The 16,325-nt window shown below is 37.3% G+C and overlaps 1 long non-coding RNA gene across 1 annotated transcript in view; it reads right to left on the bottom strand.

Annotated features, from left to right (window-relative positions):
* The window catches only part of LOC135319966 (uncharacterized), a 28,461-nt gene extending 18,987 nt beyond the window's left edge, over positions 1 to 9,474 (bottom strand). Inside the window, exon 1 of the long non-coding RNA XR_010379069.1 lies at positions 6,822 to 9,474. This is a non-coding gene — a long non-coding RNA (uncharacterized LOC135319966). The remainder of the gene's footprint in view (positions 1 to 6,821) is intronic.
* Between the last annotated feature and the right edge of the window lie 6,851 nt (positions 9,475 to 16,325).

The following is a 16,325-nucleotide window of genomic DNA, read 5'->3' as shown; positions in this document are numbered from 1 at the left end:
ATCAATAACAGAAGAACAAAACAAATAAAAATCAAGTTGAAATCAATTTAAAATTAATAAAAATATTTTAAAGAAAAATTTTAAGTTATTAATGAATAAAATATTTTTAAAAAGTAAAAATTATAGAAAATATGGATATATTTCTCTATAGACTGTTCCCTTATAATTTTGTTGAGAGTTCTTTCTTACTCACAGGTAGTTGCCAAGTCTTCCTTCCTTCCTTTTTGCCTGTTATTACTTTGGTTGGGGATGTGGCCAGTGTTCTGGTGGCAAGAGCATGCCCTGGCTATTTACTGGGCCCTCCTTTTTGTTCTGTTGTTGTCACCGACACTATCCTCACCCTGCTGCAAGAATTCCTCTCACTGGTTCTAGAGGCCCACCAGTCATGTCCCTGGCTCAGGGAAACTGGCCTCACTAGCCCTTGTCCCTGCTCTGTGCCAAATCTCTTCTTCTTATTCATTTGTCTTAGAAGCACGAGTCCACAGAGGCACCTTTGCAGAAAGATTCCCTCTGCCTGGGGCTGTAAACAAATCTCAGTCTCACCTATGAGGTTGCCGAACCCTAGGTATAGCTTCAGGTTTCAACCCCACTTTCATGTGGGAGCTGCACACTGGAGAATATGGTTGTTGTTGTTAAGCCCTGCCTCTCTTCTCCCAAGGATACACAAATAATGGTGCCATGGGTCTGCAGAGACAAATGCTACAGTGCCCCTCTCCCTAGGGCACACCTGCAGTGTAGCTTTGTGTGTGTGTGTGTATTTTATAAGGGACCCAGGCTTTTCTGATCTGTATATCCCCCTAGCTATGGCACACAGCTCATTGAAATCCCCCAAGCTTGCCTCTGTACAGTTGCCCCATGTCCTTTTCCTGGCTTGGGCAGCCTGTCCTGTCCCAACCCTGCTGGTTGATGTCTATGCCTGGGGATTACAGGGATCCTTTGTGCCCACTTAACTTAGTTCTGTCAGTCAAAGGCCATACCATCCAGATCCAAGCCTTGGAAGTTCCCCCTCCATCCCACTGACCTCTCCTTTGGAGTGAATGAGACCCAGCAAATGAAGGCTATTTCTTTTTTGTCACTCTCTCCCTGCAGGACCGTTTCCCCACTATTTTCCTTTCTCTTCCTTTTTTTTTTTTTTTTTTTCTTTTCTCCTACTCGATTGGCAATGTATTTGGTCTTTTGAAGAAGGCAATGATCTGTCAAAGTTCAGCAATTGTTCTGTTTGGGTGGGTGGGTTCATGGATACCAGTCTTGGTGTATTTGTGGGAGATGGTGAGCTACAAGTGTCCTTCTACTCCACCATCTTTGCCCTTTTCCTCTGCTTATTTTCTATTTAGAGTAAACCTATCATTATTTACTTTAGCATAGGCTTAGTATTGCTGAATTCTTTTAGTTTATGCTTGTCTGTGAAATTCTTTCTCTTTCTATTCTAAAGTACAGCCTTACTGCATAAATTATCCTAGGTTGCAGCTTTCTCTCATTCAGAAATTTTAATATATATTGCCACTCCCTTCTGGCCAGCAGTGTTGGTGAAGGGAAACCAACAGATAGCCTTATGGGGTTTTTCTTATAACTAACAATTCATTTTTCTCTTGCAGCCTTTAGTATCATTTCTTTATCTTTAACTTTCACCATCTTAATTTTAATATGTCTTGGTGTAAGTCTATTTGGGTTCTTCTTCTTGAGTACTCTCTGTGCTTCCTGTACTTAGATATTTGATTGCTTCTTTAGGTTTGGGATATTCTCAGTCATGATTTCTTCAAATACCTTTTCAATCTCTTTTGCTTTTTCTTCTCCTTCTATGACCACTCTTATGCATAGGTTGGAATGTTATATATTATCCCAAAGATCCCTTATATTGCTTTCATTGTTCTTTTTTTTTTCTTCCTGCTTTTCTATCTGCTGTTCTTATTGGGTGACTTCTCCTATCATGTCTTCTAAGTCACTTATTCATTCTTCTGCATTGTCTAGTCTGCTTTTGACTGCCTATAGCTTGGCTCTTTTCATAGCCATTGAGTATTATGTTTTTAATTATCGCCCCTTTATAGTTTCAATTTCCTTTTCATAATGTTCTCTCTCTCTATTTATAGTCTCTTTTATTTCTTTCAGTGCTTTCATCCCTCCAGTTTTGAAGTCATGATCTAGTAGACTATTCAGATGTATTTCATTGACTGTACTTTCTGGGGATTTCTATTGTTCTTTTAATTGAGAATCATTCCTCTCCTTCTTCATTTTACTTATATCTCTCTGGCACTATGGATTATGAAGTATCAGTTATCTTCTCTGGCCTTCAAGGGATTTTTTTTTTTTTGAAGAGGATGTGTTCCTGTGTAGACTGAGCACCCCTAATAATTTTTTCGCTAGGTCTGTTTTTAGTATGGATGGTAGCCATGTCTTTCTTCCGTGTGTGTTATCTGTTTCCCTTTTGATTAGCGATGTGGCTGGTGTTGTGGTGACCAGAGCCTTCTCTGTTTTTTTAATGTGGTCTCCTTTTTGTTTTGTGGTTGTCATATCTCTGTCAGGGACTGAGTCTGTTTCCTTTTTGTTGGGAGTGAGGCTTCCAGACCTGGTTCTGAAATCTGGTGCATAATAGGTGGGGTTGGAGCACTTTAAGTACTTTTTCTTGACTCTGAACTTGTCCTAGCTTTAGTGACAGGAATGTCAGTCTGCTGCTCTGGTGTCCCCCAGGTTCTCTGCCCCCAAATCCACTGAATTCTGGGTCGCACACTTGGTTGGTGATGCACTATCAGGTCAGTGACATCCCCAGCAGCAAACAATGCACCTGCACTTTCCCTGATACACAAACTATGCTCACTTGTCTTAGATGCCTACACCAGTAGGGCTTCCAGCACTCAGTGACTACATTCATGCTACCAGATCAGCACCATGCCAAGTCCCAAATGCTGCCCCTTCAATCACCCCACTTTGCAAATTCTGCTCACTCTTCCCAGACGCCCACAGGTCATGCAACTTGGTCAGAACTACTCTCAGTGCTGCATCCACTCAGGGTAGGTGGGCTCACAGAAAATGGCCACACCAGCACTCACCCTCACTCTGTGCCAGAACTCTAGTCCTTGCCCAATTGTCTTAGAGGAGTGGGTCCGCAAAGGCACCTGCATAGCAAAATGGCCCCCTTTGCTTGGTGTTGTAAACAAATTTCAGTCCTGCCTGTGAAGTTGTGGAGCCTCTAGATATGAATTTGTGTTTCAAATCCACCTCTGCCTGGGAGCTGAACACTAAGGAATATGGTTGTTGTGGTGGAGCCCTGCCTCTCTTCTCCTAAGAACACACCAGCAATGGTGCCACAGGCCTGTGTAGACAAAGGCTATGGCCCAGCCTTATTGTGCTCCTCCCTGCAATGCACACCAGCAGTATTGCTTTCTTTTTTTAAATTTTATGGGGAACTCAGGCTGTTCTGTTCTCTATACCCTCCCAGACATAGTTCATAGCATACTTCAGCCCCCTGAGATTGCCTCTGTGCAGTTGGCCCCAGTCCACCACTTGGCTCTGGCAGCCATTCCCAGCCCACCCCCTGCTGGTTTGTGTCTAAGGCTGAGGTCACAGGGAAATTTAGTGCTCATTTTACTTATTGTTTTGTGGGCCAAGGGCTACTTTGCACAGATACAAGACTTGGAGTCCCCCCTTCCCCCCAGTTTAAGAGTGCGAATCTTCCTTTGTCACTCCCACACTGTGGGATTCAACCCACGCTATTTTCCTTTTACTTTTTTCCTACCAGACTTGTGGTGAATTCTGTCTTTTGAAGAAGGTGATGTTCTGTTAATGTTCAGTAGGTGTTCTGAGTGAATGGGTAGGTCCCGGTGTGTCTCTCGGTGTATTTGTGGGAAAGGGTGAGCTACTAATGTCTTTCTACTCCACCATCTTGGCTGCTCCTGACTCCTCTTTCTTAAATTTGATACTGAAATTACTAATAATTGGCCAGAATTCTCAATGTTTCCATGATATATTGAGACAGATATTGTATACCTGTCTGAAAATTAACATGGCATTTCTTATTTTTAAAAAAATTGACAGCACATTCTGCAGGGAAGAAGTAAATATAAGTGTAATCCTATGAATTTTCAATAAAAGGATGAACTGATGGAAAGTCTGGTAGCCATGTACAGTGAACATCAGTTATCTTTGTTCTACCTTCCTTGATAATGCCTTTTTCTGTGGTACTAATTTCTTCTCTTCCCTCTACTGATCAAAACTTCTCCACTTCAAGGCATATAGTGGTGAGTATAGCTGCCTTCCAAAACTTCTCCACTCTCCCCTGTGAACAAAACTTAAAACTAAAATGTCTTAGCCAGACATCCAAAGTCCAACATAGTTTTATCTTAATTCCACTCCCCCACAATTCATATAATTCTAGGAAATAAAGGTGAACATGTCAGTCTAATACTGGAAGACAATGAATTTATTTTGAATGTTTATTGATGGATGTCTAATATCAGTTTTAGATTTTTTTTCCTCTTGGTCTAAATCTAATTCCCCAAAAGTAAATATTTAAGTATTTTCTCTGCTGGGTTTAAGCCTTGCAAGTTATTTATTAATTATAGACTAGAATCATCCTTATATTATGAGATAATGAAATACAAAACACATTTCAAATTGCTTCTCCACTCACTCCCCTCTTTCTTTTAGAGAATAAAAGTTTACTGTTGAATTTTAATGCATAATTAAAATATATCTATATATATTTATTTATATTTATTTATTGAAGTATAGTCAATTTACAATGTTATGTCAATATCTGGTGTACAACATAATGCTTCAGTCATACATTAACATACATATATTCTTTTTTATATTCTTTTTCACCATAAGTTACTACAAGATATTGAATATAGTTCTCTGTGCTATACAGTATGGAATTGTTGTTTATATTTTATATATATATTAGTATCTGCAAATCTCAAGCTCTCAATTTAGCCCTTCCCACTCTCTTCTCCCTCTGGAAACCATAAGTTTGTTTTCTATGTCTGTGAGTCTTTTTTGTTTTTTAATAATTTCATCTATTTTTTAGATGCTACATATAAGTGATATTTTATGGCATTTTTCTTTCTCTTTCTGACATCACTTAAAATGATATTCCCCAGGTCCATTCATGTTGCTTTAAATGGCATCATTTTATTATTTTTTTTTATGGATGTGCATTATTCCATTGTATAAATATACAACTTCTTTATCCAGTCATCTGTCCTCTTGTTAATCTTACTGGAGAAGCCAAATCTTACTGGAGAGACCAATGCTCACAGCCTAGGTCACAAGTGGAATAGTCAATTTGTTTTGGCTTGCTTTGAACTGAAAATAGTTGTGTTAGAGGATTTCATTTCCTATGATGATGCCTTTTCCCACACAGTAATGTTCCCACTGTTTAGTCATACCTTTCCTGAATCTCCCTACATGGACAGAAATGTCAAGCTTCACCATAAGAGACACAAGCTCATAGACTTTATACTTCCAGAATGATTCAAGATTTGGATGTAAGACCCAGGTTAGAATCAGTGCATTAAGTTGTTCAACATATAAACTACACAGACTTAGTGTATGCCAACCTCAGACACTGGCTGCAAGTGGAGTCAGGGTATTCACAAACCAGAAGACATCACTGAGTTTGATGTCCAGAGCTTTTACTTGGGCTTTATAATTTATTAAATCATTGGACACATGATTAGTCTCCATCTCCAGCACCACCTCCTCCCACCTTCCCAGAGTTCAGCATGGCCCTAATTTTCAACCCTCTAATTATGTGGCTGGTCTTTCTGGGATTAGCCCTCATGCTGAAGTTAACTTGGGGCCCACTACCATGAGTCACCTCATTAGCATAAGAGACACTCTTCTCACTCAAGAAATTCCAAGAGTTTTGAAGTTCTGTGTCTGGTACCAGAAATAAAGGACAGATATTTTATTTATTATACCACTGGTAATAACTAAAAATGTGGTATGCATGAGAACTACAAAGGAGATTGCTTAAAATTTTACCCTTTGTAGAACTGAATTGAGGCTCAGAACTTCCCAACTTTCAGGAGCACATAAAGAATGCTACAATGCTGATGAGCATGTAAATTCCTACAATCACCTGAGAAGCAAATATCTGTCAGTATCCACTTTAACCTGAACATACAGATAAACCTATTCCAGCAAAACTGCTTCTAGGTAAATACCTAATAAAAGTGGCCACTGTCAGGAAAAACTGAAACATTTTGAAACACACACTCAACCACACAAAAGATTACTTGGTGTCTGTCTAGCTCACCCTTTGAATATTTCAAATTCAATGTTACTGAGCTATTTTCTAACTCTGTAAGTAGTAGGAAACATACAGTGATATAAATTATTATTTTTCTGTAGAAATGCTAATGTACTTAATCTTGTGGAATGCAATTGCTGGGTACCATTGCCTCAGTGTGCTGTGGTTTGTCTAGATTTCTTCTTTAAAGGAACCCTTCATCTCCTCTCTAATTCACCATTTCTAAGAGGGTCAACACTTAAATTGGTGTGAAATACGAGACATAAAATATGATAGCACATCTTAATTTGACCTTCAAGGACTTTTACATTCTGGCCTCAAGCATCATTTCCAAATTCACCTTTTTATTTCCCTTTCTCAACTCATATCCAAAGATTGTTACTGACACTTCAGCCATCTTGCATGATGTCTTCATCCATTACTCAATTCCTCTCCCAGCACGCATGCTCACACACACAAACACACACAAACAGGACCACTTCCACCTGCCTTCCTTTCCTCTTTGAACTTTTTGAGCACTACTGTGAGCCACTCACTTAAAGTTCAATTATACATCATCTTACATATTTACCTTAGTGCAATCTCTCCTTTTGCTTGGCAAGTTCTGAATGCTTATCCTTCCTGTTATTAACTGATTTGTTATCTGGTCCTGGGGTGAAGTCTTTTATGCATATGAGTTGAAAGAGAAGCAGTCAATGGAATGGTTGATGAAGAAGTATAAAAATTGCCATGTTGGAAAATCTAGGACAGCAAAAAGAAAAAACAAACAAAAATAATTGGTCATGCAGAGAAACTGTGAAACCAATGATCTTTATGCTTTAAGTCCAAGATTACCTCCCTGCCTAGTTCATTGGAATTCAAACCTAGGAATTTGCCCATGTGGTCCCAAACCAGCTCCACTTTCTGCTTCTGCTATTCATTCTTGTGGAATTTTCTTTATGACATCTGCCTTCAGCCTGTCTTTGTCTTCTGGTTTCTGCTCATGTCCCTTCATCCCAGTTCTTAGTGACTTGTCAGATGTCACTGAGATCACAGCCATGAAGTTCCTTATACCATGTCTGGTGCAGGGTAGGTGCTCAGTGAGGATTTTCCTTCTTCTTAAAGTAGCTCAGATTTGTTATTATGCTTCCCGTGGAAGTGAGCAAAAGGCTTTTATTAAATTAGGAAATAAAAGCAACCTGTGTTGTTTCTTGGTCAAAGATGTCAGCCTGAGGCAGAATTCTAAGTAGGATGCTTGGATAGTCAGTTGGAGCACCACAGGGCCCTCTCCCTCCTTGTCTCTCTAGATGGACTCACTTGCTCATTGTCCTTTAGGGGCTTAAGGAGCAAGTCTGAACTCACAGCTCCTTGTTCACATCAGAGGCTGCCATCCAACCACTGTTGCCCTGACTCCACCCTCTTCTCCAGCAGCACCAGCTCAACTCTAGAGTAGAAGCTGAGAGAAGTGTCTGTAGATCAGGGTCCAGACAGCTAGCTCTTCCTGCATAAAGTGGGGTGCCCCGGCACTGAGCTGTGTTGAATGGCAGCAAGCATCCACTTTTTAGCAGGTAGGGTTTCCCCCTTACCCACTCTCTCACCCTTAGAGTCTCTTCCCCCTCTCCCCTTCCTCCCCTCCATCCTTCTCTAACACACCCTTGAATAGATGATGCTGGCTTGCAGCTGTTAATTAAGTTCTTTTTTATAAACCCAGTAGTTTATTTCAAAGTAGAAATTTTAGGTTTACTGGACAAAATCCCACTACAGTTGACACATAGAGACACTAGACTACTGTACATTTAAAAAAAGAAAAAATCAAGAAGGGCCAAGGTGGTGGAGTAGAACGAAATTCTTAGCTCACCTTCTCCCACAAATGCACCAAGACTGACATCCACTGACCCACCTATCCAATCAGAAAGTCTGCTGAACTTTGACAGAACCTTACTTTCATCAAAAGACAAAACACGCCATTAATCTGGCAGGAGAAAAGGAAAATAAAAGGAAGGAAAAGGGAAATAGTGCAGTCCAGTCCCATGGGGAGGGAGCAGCAAAGGTGGTATAGTGCTTATTTGCTGGGTCTCTCCCACTCCAATGAAGAGGTAAGCTGGATGGAGGGGGAACCTCTGAGGCTTGAAATTGTATAGAATAGCCCTTAACTGACAGAACAAAATTAAATGGGGCAAAAAGTATCCTCATGATCCCCAGGCTTAGACACCAACCAGCAGGTGTGGGATGAAACAGACTGCATGAACCTGATGGAGGACTCGGGCCAACTGTACAGAGGCAACCTCAGGAGATTTCAATGTGCTTTGTGCCATCGCTGGAAAGGTATACAGAGCAGAACAACATGAGTACCCTATAAAATATTAAAAAAAAGGCAAAGCAACACTGCTGGTGTGCCCTGGGCGGAGGGGTGTCATAGCTTTTGTCTTTGAATACTTGTGGCATCATTTCTGGTGCCTTTTCTGCAGAAGACAATTGGGACTCAACCACACCCACCATATACTCTAATGTGCACCGAGGTGGAGGCAGGGTTGAAATCTCAATCCCTACCTAGGGGCTCTGAAACCTCATAGGTGGGACTCAGATTTGTTCACAGCCCCAGGCAAATAGGAAAGTTCTGCTGCAGTACCTCTGTGAACTCATGCTTCTAAGAAGAACAAGAAGAGTTCTGGCACAGAGCAGGGGTGATGACTGGTATGGCAATTTTATCCAAGTCCATCTAAAGAGCATGGAACTGAAGTGAAGTTGGGAAGGGCACTGAAAGGCAGAGAGACCCAACCACCTACCATGCACAAGTGCACCACCACAATACAGCATTTGGAGGAGTCATGACCCATGGCACTAGGAGAAGCACAGATTGGGGGCACAACTGGAGGGCCTCTGGAACCAGTGAGTGGAGTTCATGCAGCAGGGTGAGAACAGGAGCAGTGACAACCACAAAATAAAAAGGAGATCTCATTTAATAGCAAGGGAAGACTCTTGCTACCAGATCACAGGCCAAATCCCCAACAAAAAGGATAACAGGCAAAAGACAGGAAGACATAGTAACCACCCATACTTCAGACAGAGCTATCAACAAAATTATTAAGAGCACATAGTGCCCAAAAGAACACGTTCACATTTTTTCACTTTTTTTCTTTTACTTTTTAAATTTTTACTTTTAAAAGATTTTTATGTTTCTGTTTAACCCCTTTTAAAATTGGACTTTAAAATATTTAATGTTGTCTTTAGTTTGTCTCAATTTCATTTTTATTTCTCTTTGCTTTATTCTTCTAATATCGATTAGACTATGTTCTCAAATTTTTTTCTTCTTTTAAGCTTTTTAAATTTCTTACAATTTGCTTTTAATGTCTTTGTTTTGTTCTCTTATTTATTATAATCAGCTTTCAGATATTATTTTCTAATTTTAAGACTTTTAAAATTGGTCTCAATTTTTATTTTTCTTTGACTTGTTCTTCTGTCATTGTTCATAATCTGTTTTCAAATCTTATTCTTTTCTTTTAATTTTTTTTAGCTTTATTTCTGCACCCGTTTTAGGTAAATAAGTAAAAAGAAAACCTTTAGAAACAGAAGAGATAACTGATGCTCCATAATCAATAATGCAGGAGAGGTATAAGTAAAATAAAGAAGTAGAGGAACAACTCCCATTTAAAAGAACAGGTAAAATCCCCTGAATGAATGATCAATGAATTAGACCTTGATAATCTATTAAATCATGTTTTCAAAAGAGGAGAGATAAAAGTACTAAAGACACAAAAAGAGATTGTATATGGAGGCACAGAATATGTCAAATAGGAAATTGAAACTTTATAAAATGGAGTGAATTAAAACAGGAAAACAAATTTGCTGAGATAAGAGCTGAGTTAAAAGTTGTAAAAAAAAAACTAGGCTACTTAATGCAGAAGAATTAATAAGTGGTTTAGAATACAGGACAACAGAAATCAACTAATCAGAACAGAATAGAGGAAAACAAACAAAAACCAATGAAAGAACAAAATTCAATGAAAACAATTATCCTATGGGATAATATAAATCTTGCCAAATCCTACACATAGCAGGGGTCTCAGAAGGAGAAAAAAAGCAAAAGGGATTGAAAAGGTATTTGAAGAAATCATAATTAAGAACTTATGAAACATAAAGAAGCAATCAGATATACCAATACAGGAAGTACAAAGGGACCCAAACAAGAAGAAACCAAACAGACACACACTAAGCTATATTATAATCAGCATGGCCAGGGTTAAAGATAAAGAAATGATGCTAAAGTCATAAGGAGAAAAACAGAGTTATTTACAAAGGAAAACTCATAAGGATTTCAGCTGATTTCTCTACACATATACTACAAGCCAGAAGGGAGTGGCAAGATATATTCAAAGTCCTGAATGAAAAACATACAAACAAAAAAGATTCAGCCTAGGATAATTTATCAAGCAAGTCTATTCTTTAGAATAGAAGGAGAAATAAATATCTTCACAGACAAGCAAAAATAAAAGAATTTAGCAACACTAAATCTATACTAAAAGAAATATTGAATGGTATACTCTAAATTGAAAAGAAGTAGGTTGCTTTTGAAAGGAGAAAACCATAATTGGAAAGGTGATAACTACCATGAATTACAACAGAATAAACATGGAATTGTAAAAGAAGACATCTAAATCATTAAGAGTGGGAGAGGGGAGCAAGAAAATATAGTTTTCTTCATTCTTTAATTTGTTCATTCTCGGTAGGATGGGTTTGAGTTTATATTACTATATGTTTAAAACAAACAGATACAGTAATGGGTTAATATACGTACAAAAGTGGGTAACCATAAGACAGAAACTTACAAGAGAGTCACAAAAACTAAAAATTAACGAAGATAATAGAAAGGAAAACTTAAAAATAAAACACGCACACACACACACACACACCAGGAAAAAGAAAGGAACAAGGGAAAAATGCCAAATCAACTGCAAAATTAAGTTCAAAACGGCAATAAACCAAAGTTGATCAAAAATTACTTTAAATTTCAATAGGTTAAATGCTCTAATGAAAAGACATAGAGTGACAGACTGGAAAATAAAACAAGAACCTACAATATGCCACATACAAGAGACCCACCTTTGGGAAAAGGACACAAATAGAGTGTGAATGAGCAAATTGAACAAGATATTACACACAAACAGAAATGAAAAGAAAGCAGGAGTAGCAATACTGATTTCACACAACATGAACTTTAAAACAAAGACCATAAAGAAAGATGAATGTTTTACGATTTAAGGAGCAATACAAGATGAAGATATTACATCCATTAACATAACTATACCCAATGTAGGAGCAACTAAATACATAAAGCAAATACTGACAGATATAAAAGGAGAAATTGCTGGGAATAAAATAATGGTAGGAAATTAAAACATCCCATTATCCTCACTGGAAGATCTTCCAGATGCAAATTTAATAACGCAACAAATTAAATGATATAATATACAAATTAGACGTGGTTGATATTTTGGAACAATACATCCTAAAAAAATACAATATAGAATCTTTATAAGTGCACATGGAACATTTTCTAGGATAGATCATGTACTTGGGCACAAAAAAAGACTCAACAATTTAAAGATGATAGTAATTATTTTAAGCATTTTTTTCTGAACACAATGCATGAAACTAGAAATCAAATACAGAAAAACAAAGGAGACAAATGACAGCATGATAATTAAACAACATGATACTAAGAAACCAAAGGGTCAATGATAAAATCAAAGAAATTTAAAAATACTTTGAGACAAATGACAAAAATCACAACCACACAAAATCTATGGGATGCAGCAAAAGCATTCCTAAGAAGAAAGTTCATTGCAGTAAAAGTCTTCCTCAAAAAAGATGAACAATCTGAAATAAACAACTAACCAACTAAAAGAATTAGAAAAAGAAGAGCAAACAAAACCTAAAGTCAGCAGAAGGAAGAAAACAATAAATATCAGGGAGGAAATAAATAAAATAGAGATTTAAAAAACAATAGAAAAAGTCAATCAAACAAAGAGCTGTTTTTTTTGAAAGAGTAAATAAAATTGACAAACCTCAGGCCTAGCTCACAAAGAAGAGAAAAGACAGAGCACAATCAAAATAAGAAAGGAAAATGGAGAAATTACAGCCAATACCACAGAAATTCAAAATATCATATGAGAATACTGTGAACAACTTTATGGAAAGTAAATGTATAACCTTGAAGAAACGGACAAGTTTCTGGAAACATACAGTCCACATGACTGAATCAAGAATAAACTGACCACTAGAACAAACCAATCACTAGAAATGAAATTGGATAAGCATAAAAAAAAAAAATCTCCCAACGAACAAATGTCCAGGACTGCATGGATTCATTGGGGAATTCTATCATACATACAAAGAAGAACTCATACTAGTCTTTCTCAAAATCTTCCAGAAGATTGAAAAGGAGGGAGTACTCCCAAACTCATTCTATGAATTCACCATCACCCTGATACAAAACCAGACAAAGACACTACCAAAAAAGAAACTCACAGATCAATATCACTGAGGAAACATAGATACAAATATTCTCAACATAATATTAGCAAACAGAATCCAACAGCACATAGAAAAGATCATACAACATGATCAAGTCGGGTTCATCCCAGGAACACAAGGATGGTTCAACATATGCAAATCAATCAATGTAATACACCCCAACAACAAGAAAAAGGACAAAAACCACATGATCATCTTAATAGATGAAGAAAAAGCATTTGATAAGATTCACCACACATTATGATAAAAATCCTCACCAAAGTAGGTATAGAGGGGACATATCTTAACGTAAGAAAAGCTGTTTATGACAAACCTACAGCCAGCATAGAACTCAATTGTGAAAAGCTGAAAACCTTCCCACTAAAATCTGGCAAAAGGCAGGGTTCTCCACACTCACCATTTCTATTCAACATTATCTTGGAAGTCCTCGCCACTGCAATCAGGCAAGAAAAAGAAATAAAAGTGATCCAAATTGGAAAAGAAGATAAAAAATCATCACTTTATGCAGAGGACATGATACTATATATAGAAAACCCTAAAAGGTCCATGCATAAACTACACGAACTAATGAAAGAATTTGGCAAGGTACAAGGATACAAGATCACAAGATTAATGTACAAAACAATACAAGATTAATGTACAAAAATCAGTTGCATTTCTTTACACTAATTATGAATCAACAGGAAAAGGAAGTAAAGAAACAATCCCTTATAAAATTACACCTAAAGTAATAAAATATCTAGGAGTAAATCTAACCAAGGAAGTGGAAGACTTATACATGGAGAACTACAAGGAAATTAAGGGAGACTTTAAAAAATGGAAAGATATCCCATGCTCCTGGATTGGATGAATCAGTATTGTTAAAATGTCCATGTTTCCCAAGGCAATCTACAGATTTACTGCAATCTCTATCAAATTACTAAGGACATATTTCACAGAACTGGAACAAATCATTATAAAATTTATATGGAATCACAAAAGACCCAGAATTGCCAAAACATAACTGAAGGAAAAGAATGAGGCTGGAGGAACAACCCTCCCAGACTTCAGGCCATACTACAGAGCTACATTAATCAAAACAGCATGGTATTGATACAAAAACAGACATATCAATGGAACAAAATAGCCCAGCAATGAACCCACAATCTTTTGGTCAATTAATCTTCAACAAAGGAGGCAAGAACATACAATGGAATAAAGACAGTCTCTTCAGCAAATGGTGTTGGGAAAACTGGACAGCAGCATGTAAATCAATGAAGTTAAAATACTCCCTCTCACCATACACAAAAATAAACTCAAAATGGATTAAAGACTTAAACACAATACGTCACAATAAAGCTCTTAGAAGAAAACATAAGCAGAACATTATCTCACATACATCTCAGCAATGTTCCCCAAGGCAGTCTACCAAAGAAATAGATATAAAAGTAGAAATAAACAAGTGGGACCTAATTAAACTTACAAGCTTTTGCACAGCAAAGGAAACCATGGGCAAAACAAAATGGCAACCTATAGATTAGGAGAAAATATGTGCAAAAGATGAAACTGACAATGCTTGTTCTCCAGAATATATAAACATCTCATACGACTTAATAAGAAAAAGACAAACAACCTTATCCAAAAATGGGCAAAACATCTAAACAAGCAATTCTCCCATGAAGACATACAAATAGCCAAAGGCACATGAGAAAATGCTCAATACCACTAATTATCAGAGAAATACAAATTAAAACTACAATGAGGTTTCACCTCACACCAGTCAGAATGACCATCATTCAAAAGTCTATAAATGACAAATGCTGGAAAGGGTGTTGTTCAAAAGGGACCGTCCTACACTGTTGGTGGGAATGTAGTTTGGTGTAGCCATTTTGGAAAACAGTATGGAGATTCCTCAAAAGACCAAAAGTAGACTTATCATATGATACAGTGTTCCCACTCCTGGGCATATATACAGAAGAATCCTTAATTCAGAAAGACACCTGCACCCTAATGTTCATAGCAACACTAGTTACAATAGCCGAGACACGGAAGCAACCTAAATGTTCATTGACAGATGACTGGATAAAGAAGTTATGGTATATTTATACAATGGAATACTACTTGGCCATGAAAATTGAGAACATATTGCCATTTGTAGCCACGTGGATGTCCCTGGAGAATGTCATTCTAAGAGAATTAAGCCAGAAAGAGAAAGAAATATACAACATATCACTTATATGTGGACTCTAAAAAATAAGACCAATGAACTTATATGTAAAACAGAAACAGACTCACAGACATATAATACAAACTTGTGGTTGCCAGGGGAGAGGGGATTTGGAAAGGATAAACTGGGAATTTGAGATTTGCAGATACTGAGTGACATATATAAAATAGATAAATAAGTTTTACTGTATAGCACAGGGAATTATATTCAATACCTTGTGGTACTCAATTTTTTAAAAAGAATATGAAAATTAATAAATGTATATTTATGTATCACTGAAGATTTGTGCTGTGCACCAGAAATTGAGGCATTGTAAACTAACTATAACTCAATTTTAAAAAGTAAAAAAAAAAGTTGTCATTAAGCTAGCAAAAATGCTCAGAGAGCACATACAGATGAGCCCACTGCCACTGTCAAAATGAAATCACAGTGGGTTAGGAGGAAACTTCCACTGATTTCGAGAAAAACAGGCAATGAGCCCAAACCAAACAATATCTTCCACTCCGTTTTTCCCTTTGGGCTTCATTCTCATGGAAATCTGACATGGAAGGGAAGGGTTAGGCACTTCAGGCTAGCTGATGCTCACTCCATGTTCTCTGATCAGCCATCTTAGCTGCCACAGGGGAGCGAGTCTCTCACTCCAAGTGGAAGAACACAACACCAAGGCAGTGGGGGACCTCAAATACATCCACAGCACAAAGAAACAGTTTCTCAAAACATTTTGAGATATATGTCTACCAATCAGCATCATCAAAATATTCACTTGTATGTACTGCTTATGAAGCCATCACTATGGTCTCTGAGGGTACTAGAATTACAAGAGTTTACAAGATCTGACAAATAACATAATGAGTTTTTCTTCTGTCTTTAAAATTTAAAGAAATTGAAAACATTATTTTGGTGGGCTAGCTGCCTCTATTGAGAAAAATTTAAAGAAGCACAGCTACAAATATAAATATCAAACCAAGCTCAGTCTCTGTACTGATCACTGGTCCCTGGCAGACACAAGATGGAAATGTGTAGCTCAAGTTCTTGGCATGAATTACTTGCTATTAATTTCTCATTAACAGTAGATTCTGTCAAACTTAAATTTAATCATATTGATTTGTTTTCGAAAATAAAGACCTCTCACTTAAAAAATAAAAAAAAAAATCTTCAAAACCTAATAAAAACGGGCAACTTGCTATAGCCTGGTTTATATTAGACATTAGGAAGGTCTTCCATTGCCTTCTTATTTACACTTTCACGTGCAATAAAGAAAAATCAGGTTGCAGTTTAATCTAGTTCTTTTAAAAGATCTCTGAAGCCACCATAGCAAGATAGATAGGTTGATTCACACACTAGCTTCTCCAAATT

This window comes from Camelus dromedarius, chromosome 35, assembly GCF_036321535.1.
Source record: "Camelus dromedarius isolate mCamDro1 chromosome 35, mCamDro1.pat, whole genome shotgun sequence".
Taxonomy (NCBI): Eukaryota; Metazoa; Chordata; class Mammalia; order Artiodactyla; family Camelidae; genus Camelus; species Camelus dromedarius.
Note: the sequence above shows the minus strand (reverse complement) of the source record. Positions and strands in the feature narration are given on the sequence as shown.